The sequence below is a fragment of the Poecilia formosa genome, unplaced genomic scaffold (genome assembly GCF_000485575.1).
Source record: "Poecilia formosa unplaced genomic scaffold, Poecilia_formosa-5.1.2 Scaffold354, whole genome shotgun sequence".
In the NCBI taxonomy this organism is placed as follows: Eukaryota; Metazoa; Chordata; class Actinopteri; order Cyprinodontiformes; family Poeciliidae; genus Poecilia; species Poecilia formosa.
Window position 1 is genome coordinate 1653 of NW_006800293.1, and position 6524 is coordinate 8176.

The window sequence follows — 6524 nt, forward strand, 5'->3', positions numbered from 1 at the left end:
ACCATAAATGCTTGGAACCTCTCCAGCAAAGAAGAGTGGGCCAAAATACCTTAACAACACTCGCTGGCAGTCGCTGCAAATGCTTGGGGTCAGTTGTGGCTCTCCAGGGTAGAACAAGCAGTTGTTAGCTTTTCACACAAAGCAGGGGTAGTTCAGAAAGCGTTTATTTTCATCAAGTAAAATTGTCATTTAGAAACCTCCTTTTTGTGATGTGACATTTGTGTTAGCAAAAATTGTTGTGTGTTGTAAAACTGTATCCTTTAAGCAATAAACTGTTTAAAGAAGAGCCTTTGTGACAAACATTTAGCAAACTTTTCAAAAGCCACATATTTTCTAGTGTTTAAAATGTAATACGCTAGCCAGGCTAGTGTGCTAACCAAGGCCTTTTATAGTCCTATTTGTATGTTTTTATCCACTTTTGACACCAAGAACTTCTGGGCATGTGGAAGACTGAAAAACGTTTATAATACGTTCAGCTTATGGAAATGCTTTGTCATTGTAATGAAGAAATAGTATGAATGCAGAGCAACAATTAGCCTGCATCAGTAAAATAAAACATGTTCTTTCTCTGTTTTTGAATGTGCATTATGCAAATTCCTCAAACTTTGCTTTTTTGTAAGAGTTCACACTTCCTGATGATCAGCTTAAGTGTATTTAATTGACCCCACATGTTTGCAAAGGGACTTTTTAATTATTTTACAAGGACTTACTGTAACGTTCAACTCCAGAAAACGACTGAATAAGATCACAAACTTAATACAGTTGGTAAGTGTGTGAGTATTTATGAATTAAATGTGGCAGCTCGCTTCTTACTCATAATAACATGATAGTTACAATTACTAAAAATGATGTCCTTCTGAAAATATATTAAAATGTAGTTGGGCATCACCCAGGCGTGTTACAGACGACACCAGATTCTTAATTGAGTCCCCAAAGGTAGATTAAAATAGAGCTCTGGGTGTTTTCCATTCAACACTTAGAACTTCAGGTGCTTTCTTTGTCTTTTCATCTGTTCTCCACTTGAATTTTTTCTTTTTTTCTTTTTTTTTTTGTAATAATTTCTGGCTAAATTAGGCCTAACTACACATTGCCTCCTTTTAGTAGCAAAGATGCCATTCATCATGCCGGTGCAGCAGAGCACACTTACGGTTTGCAGAGCATTTAAGCACAGTGACAAGTATCAGAGGGAAGGCAGAGTCTCACCTGCTCAAACTGCTTGAGTGTGTGAGGCTGAAGAGGAGGAGAGTTGTCTGCTTCATCACTACACAAATCTAAACAAGAGAAAGCAGTCAAGTTAGAGAAATCACAGAAAAACAACAAAAAAATAAAGTTATATTTAGAAAGTTGATCTTTTTTTTCCTTTTTTTTACATACGGCTTATTAAATTAAAGCTTACCTGTCATGTGACCTGTGCTCTTAGATGATGAATTCCCCCCCACAGTGCTGTTAGAGGAAGAATAAATACATAAGCAGGGGACGCACTGAAAAGTCACACCTAAAAAGCATCTATTAATCCGCACTATTTTCGAAATTAAGCAAATGACACAGAATAATGAACAGCTGACCATTCCGTATCCAGGACGAATGAATTTTGAATTAAAATGCAAACAATCACGTTTCACTAAAACAGCAGGATGTCATTTATAAACCCAGGGTTGTGAAGCTCATTGGGGAGTCTCAGCAGGGGAGATATGTGGTGTTTGGGGAGGTTACTCTTGGGGGTCAGAGTTCAAATAATCCTAAATACCAACTGCTAAGCAACCAGAAGGCTACGTTCTGATCATAACCACAGTTAATAGGAGAAGCAGTGAGTGACAGACACTCAGAGATAAGCACATAGTGCCTTGCAAAAGTCTTTCCAATGTATTATATGATATGATATAATATTATAAATTCTGTGAAGCAGAGAAAGCAGATGCATGGTGTTTAAAAATACCTTAAAGCAAAGAAATCTGAGAAGTGTGGTAAATATTTGCATATTTGCATAAAAATATTAACCTGAGTAATATTAATTAATATTAATATTAATATTAACCTTTTAGAAACATATTTTGATGCAGTTACCCCCCCGGCAGTCTTTTGATGTAGGTTTTTCTAAAAATCTTTACATGTCTAGAGATTTACATTTCTTTAGCTAGATCAGATGGAGGATGCCTGTAAATATTGATTTTCAATCCTTCCCACAGATTCTCCTATGGATGGATTTAAGTCTGAACTTTGACCTGGTGATCCCCACCCCCCCCCGCCTCAAATGTTTTGAAGCTTTTTTTTTTTTTTACAATTGTTTCTTACAAGATGGCTCTGTAATTGCCTGCATCCATCCAAGTTTTTGCTTAGTTTTTCCTTCTTTTACAAAAATGTGCATCCTTTGTGTTGGTCTACTTTTAAAATCCCAATAAAACACATTTGTGTTTTTCACTATGATGTGGTAAAAGTTCCATGGCTATTAAAACTTTCGCAAGGCAGTTGATGTACAGTCAGAACTACTAACCAGACAGACACACCCCAACATGCAGCAGCAGAGGCACTTGTGCACACTAATTTGCGAAGACTTTCCTAAGGGCAGTGCTCCACACTAAGTCAATGCATGGTCAATTCTCCTGGCAGCTGCTGGGCCATAAAACGTAAAGACAGCTGCTGAGTGCCAAAGATTTAAAACTTCACCAAGAAGGAATAGAAGGGGTCTAAATGTAGCATAAGTGTTGTGGGCTGGCCACTGCACAACTGTTTTCTAAATGAAAATATCTGCGGGAAAGCCCAGTAGTTAGTGTTTCAAGTGGGAGGACTCTATAATGCAGCACAAATATCATAATATGAGCCAGCTCCTTATTTCAGCATGCTTACCGACTCATTTGATCCCTACAATTTGTTCTGCTTTATCATTACCTGAAGAAACGTGATCCAATCAGCTGTGTTGAGTGGTTCCCAGGCCAAAAGGAGAATTGGTCTACTTTCCCTTTTACATCCCAGTTTATGCCCAGTATTGCAAAACTAGGTCAAATTCTGCTACATAACATTCAAATGTAGTCCCTGTTAACGTATTGGTTTTATTACATCGACTAATTGAGAAACACTAAAGACAATTCCGCTGTGAATGTAAAAAGCGGCATCATCAACTGCATCTGATTTATAGAGCATGCAGTGATAGGGACAGCCACACACTGTCAGCAGAAAAAGGCCTGCTGTGTGATGGGCTGAGCCAAACATGGCTGATAATGAATAAATCAGCTCTATTCTGTTACAAAGAGGCGCTCATATTAGCCTAATCCGCAGCTTGTCAGTCGTGTTTTGTATAAAAGGTGATATAAAATAAATTGCCCAATGAGAGCGCCTCCTATATGTCTGCCCCCACCACCCCACCCCTCTCTCTCTCTCTCTTTCTCTCTCTCTCTCTCTCCCACCTCACCTCTCTGAATTTCTCCAGATTTGCTCCGGCGACGTTGAGCTCCAATCCATAAAGGCTGCTCCTTCAGTCAGCGGACATCCATGCCGCAGAGCCGCTACCTTCAAACCGAGTCGTTCATTGCTGCCGGTGGTCACAGAGGGGCATGTTATCTGCAGCGGCGCCGCACAGCACAGCGCTCAGGATGGGAGGGGGCGTGAGCACGCCCGGGCACGCGCGGGCGTGTGTGTGTGTGTGTGTGTGTGTGTGTGTGTGAGGATGCGCGTCCCCGAATATGTGTGGAAAAGGAGGTTAGAGAACCCCCCAAAGAAACACAGCACACAGACCCCCTGCTGTTCATCCAGCCAGGAAAATATGCTTCCACAAGGTGATCCTAAGAAATAACGATGTGTTCAAGAGTATCAGCTACTTCATTTGATATAACAAGAATTAGTGGATCTGCTCTACATCTTACAGAGACTTTTTTTTTACTTCATTGATTGTAAAATGCTCTCTAAATCCTTGCAGTCATATTGCAGTGTGTTGTTCACATTACATGTTGTAATACGCCTGAATAGAGAAAATGTTTCTAGAATTTTATTAAGATGGCATCATGAGTTTTCAAACATTTTCTAGACAAAAGTCTTTGTAGCAACAGAGAGGCGATAGAGTTAATGAGATTAAGTCAATATCTCCATATTTTAAACCAATTGTTTTTTATATTTCTAAAAAAAAATATGACATTATTTGAGCTGGTTATTCTACAATCAGCTTTACGTTTTAGGCAGCACCATCCAAAAAAACAAAACAAAACAAAAAAAACCCTAATCTTTTCTTTTTGTTAAATCTTCCGTAGCACAGCGCCCTCTCTTGGACAGTTTCTGCCCAATGATTATCTCTGTTGATGCAGTGCTTAGACTAAAATCAACACAAGAGCATGAGACGTTACACTTCTCAAGGGCTTACAATTTTATTTTGAGGTCAAATAATATGTTGCCTTCTTCAACCTTACAAAAATACTGGCTTTATCGCTTTAAAAATGTAACTAATAATTTTTTATCTGCTGCAGCATTCATTGCTGCTGAACTACTTTCAATCACAATATTGTCCCATTTCATTAACAACGTCAGTTAAATGGAAACAATAATGCATATCCACCCGAATTGATCATTTCAATTTTCTACTAACATAAAACAGTAACATTAAAGATTGAAAAGTTATTTTAATTATTGGTTGTTAACTGATATTATCAATGTTTACATGTTTGTTTGTTTTTTCCTTGTAGGAGTCTGATACTAAAAGGACTAACGAGAAATTTCCAGTTTTCTAGATTTGTTTGCACTTATACTGATCAACCAGTAGATGGCAGTGCTGCACTGAAGAACAAAACTTTCCGATAAACCCGTTGATGGTTTGATCTATATTATCATTAATACAATACATTTTACAATACTGTTCTTTCAGGAATCATTAAGAACATAATACTTAAGATGAAAAAGAATGACATATATTTGTCAAAACATGCAAGATTCTGCATTTTTCTAATCCTGAACCTCAGGAGAAAATTAGACCCTGTTACCGAACATACATGTTTATTCAAATAAATTATGAATATTACCATAATGTTACTATTGTTTATTTTCTTCTGAGAATAGATAAACATTTCACATTCATCGTTGATGTTTTTAATTGTCATAAAATTATTTACGGCTTTTCCGGTAATTTACAGTGAATCTGACAAGTATTCACAGCACTTCACCTTTTTTACATTTTATGTTACAGAATGGTCCAAAATGTTTTAAATTAATATATTTCCTCAAAATTCTACCCACAAATATCCCATTTTTAGAGTCTACGTCAGTTAGTTCAGATCAACTATTATGCGATGCGTGTTTATAGCAGGTCTGTTAGTTGTCTTAAATACATGTAATGTAGAATCAGATGTAATGACTACAAGCAGACACAAGATGTCCCCAAATGACCAATTAATTTTTCCACCTCTTAAACTACGTCAAACCTGAATATTTACATAATGAAGGTATAGTTTTAGATTTACACATAAGTAATTAATGTCCCTGTCCATTCACATTTGTCATCATATCATCAACATGACTAAGATCTCTTCCCAAAAACAACACGAGGTCCTTTCTTGGTGCTTCGAGGTTCTGTGGAGATGATCCAAATTGCAGGTGCTTTCATGAAGTCCCTGTCCACCATCTTGTTCTCCTCTGCCCGAGCCATTGCCTCCAGTTCAGGTGAAGTTTCTGGGGACCAGTCTGCCATAAACTTATCTTTGGCCTCACAATAGTTCACCACCACTTCTTCAGGCTGCTTCCCAAACAAACAGTCTGGAAAAACACAGAGTGAAAATAAGGGGAGATGCAGTAAAAAGAAAAAATAAATCCATTGCCATCAATAAACTAATAGCAGAAAATACAGTAACACACCTGCAAAGTCATGGATGAGGTCTTTGATGAGGTGGCCAATGATGGCATAAAGAACGGACACCACAATGAAGACAGCTATGAGAAGATAGATGACATAGGTGGGAAGATGGACTGCATCCCGAGAAGGAGGTACATAGGACTCATAAAGCACTGTTCCATCACCATCCTTGTAACGAATGTTTAGCCTCTGCAGTGGTACATCCATTGTTGTGTTGTTGTCCATTTCCAGTCAGTGAGTTCACTCAGTATCTCAAACCCATTGATGCTCAAAGTCTCCAGCATGAGGATTCAATCTGACAGTGTTTTCCATTAAAAATAGATCAGGAAGAGTGAAAAAGAAATCATCACCATCAAGCTGGTAAAAGTTTAGCAGACATTCTTAAAACCTCTTAAATCACAAATCCTTTTGTGCAGCAGACCTGCATTTTGAAGAAACCTGGTAAAAAGCAAACAGCATAAAGATTCTTACCTTAAAATGTTCTTTATTTCTGACGTTGCTACGGACAAACCACATTGCTGTCCATGGAAGTAGCACTCATAACAACAAGATAAGCTGCAGAGGCTTGAGGCACTTTGCTCCACGTCAGCAGAATGTCTAAGAGCTCATCTATCTATCTATCTATCTATCTATCTATCTATCTATCTATCTATCTATCTATCTATCTATCTATCTATCTATCTATCTATCTATCTAT

General features: G+C 37.9%; 1 long non-coding RNA gene across 1 annotated transcript; it reads right to left on the reverse strand.

Annotated features, from left to right (window-relative positions):
• Positions 1–1198: 1198 nt before the first annotated feature.
• LOC103153530 (uncharacterized) lies at positions 1199–3608 on the reverse strand. Its single transcript, XR_477800.2, has 3 exons — positions 3407–3608; positions 1397–1443; positions 1199–1271 (listed from the first exon to the last, which is right to left on the reverse strand). It is a non-coding gene; the product is annotated as an uncharacterized LOC103153530 (long non-coding RNA).
• Positions 3609–6524: the final 2916 nt, after the last annotated feature.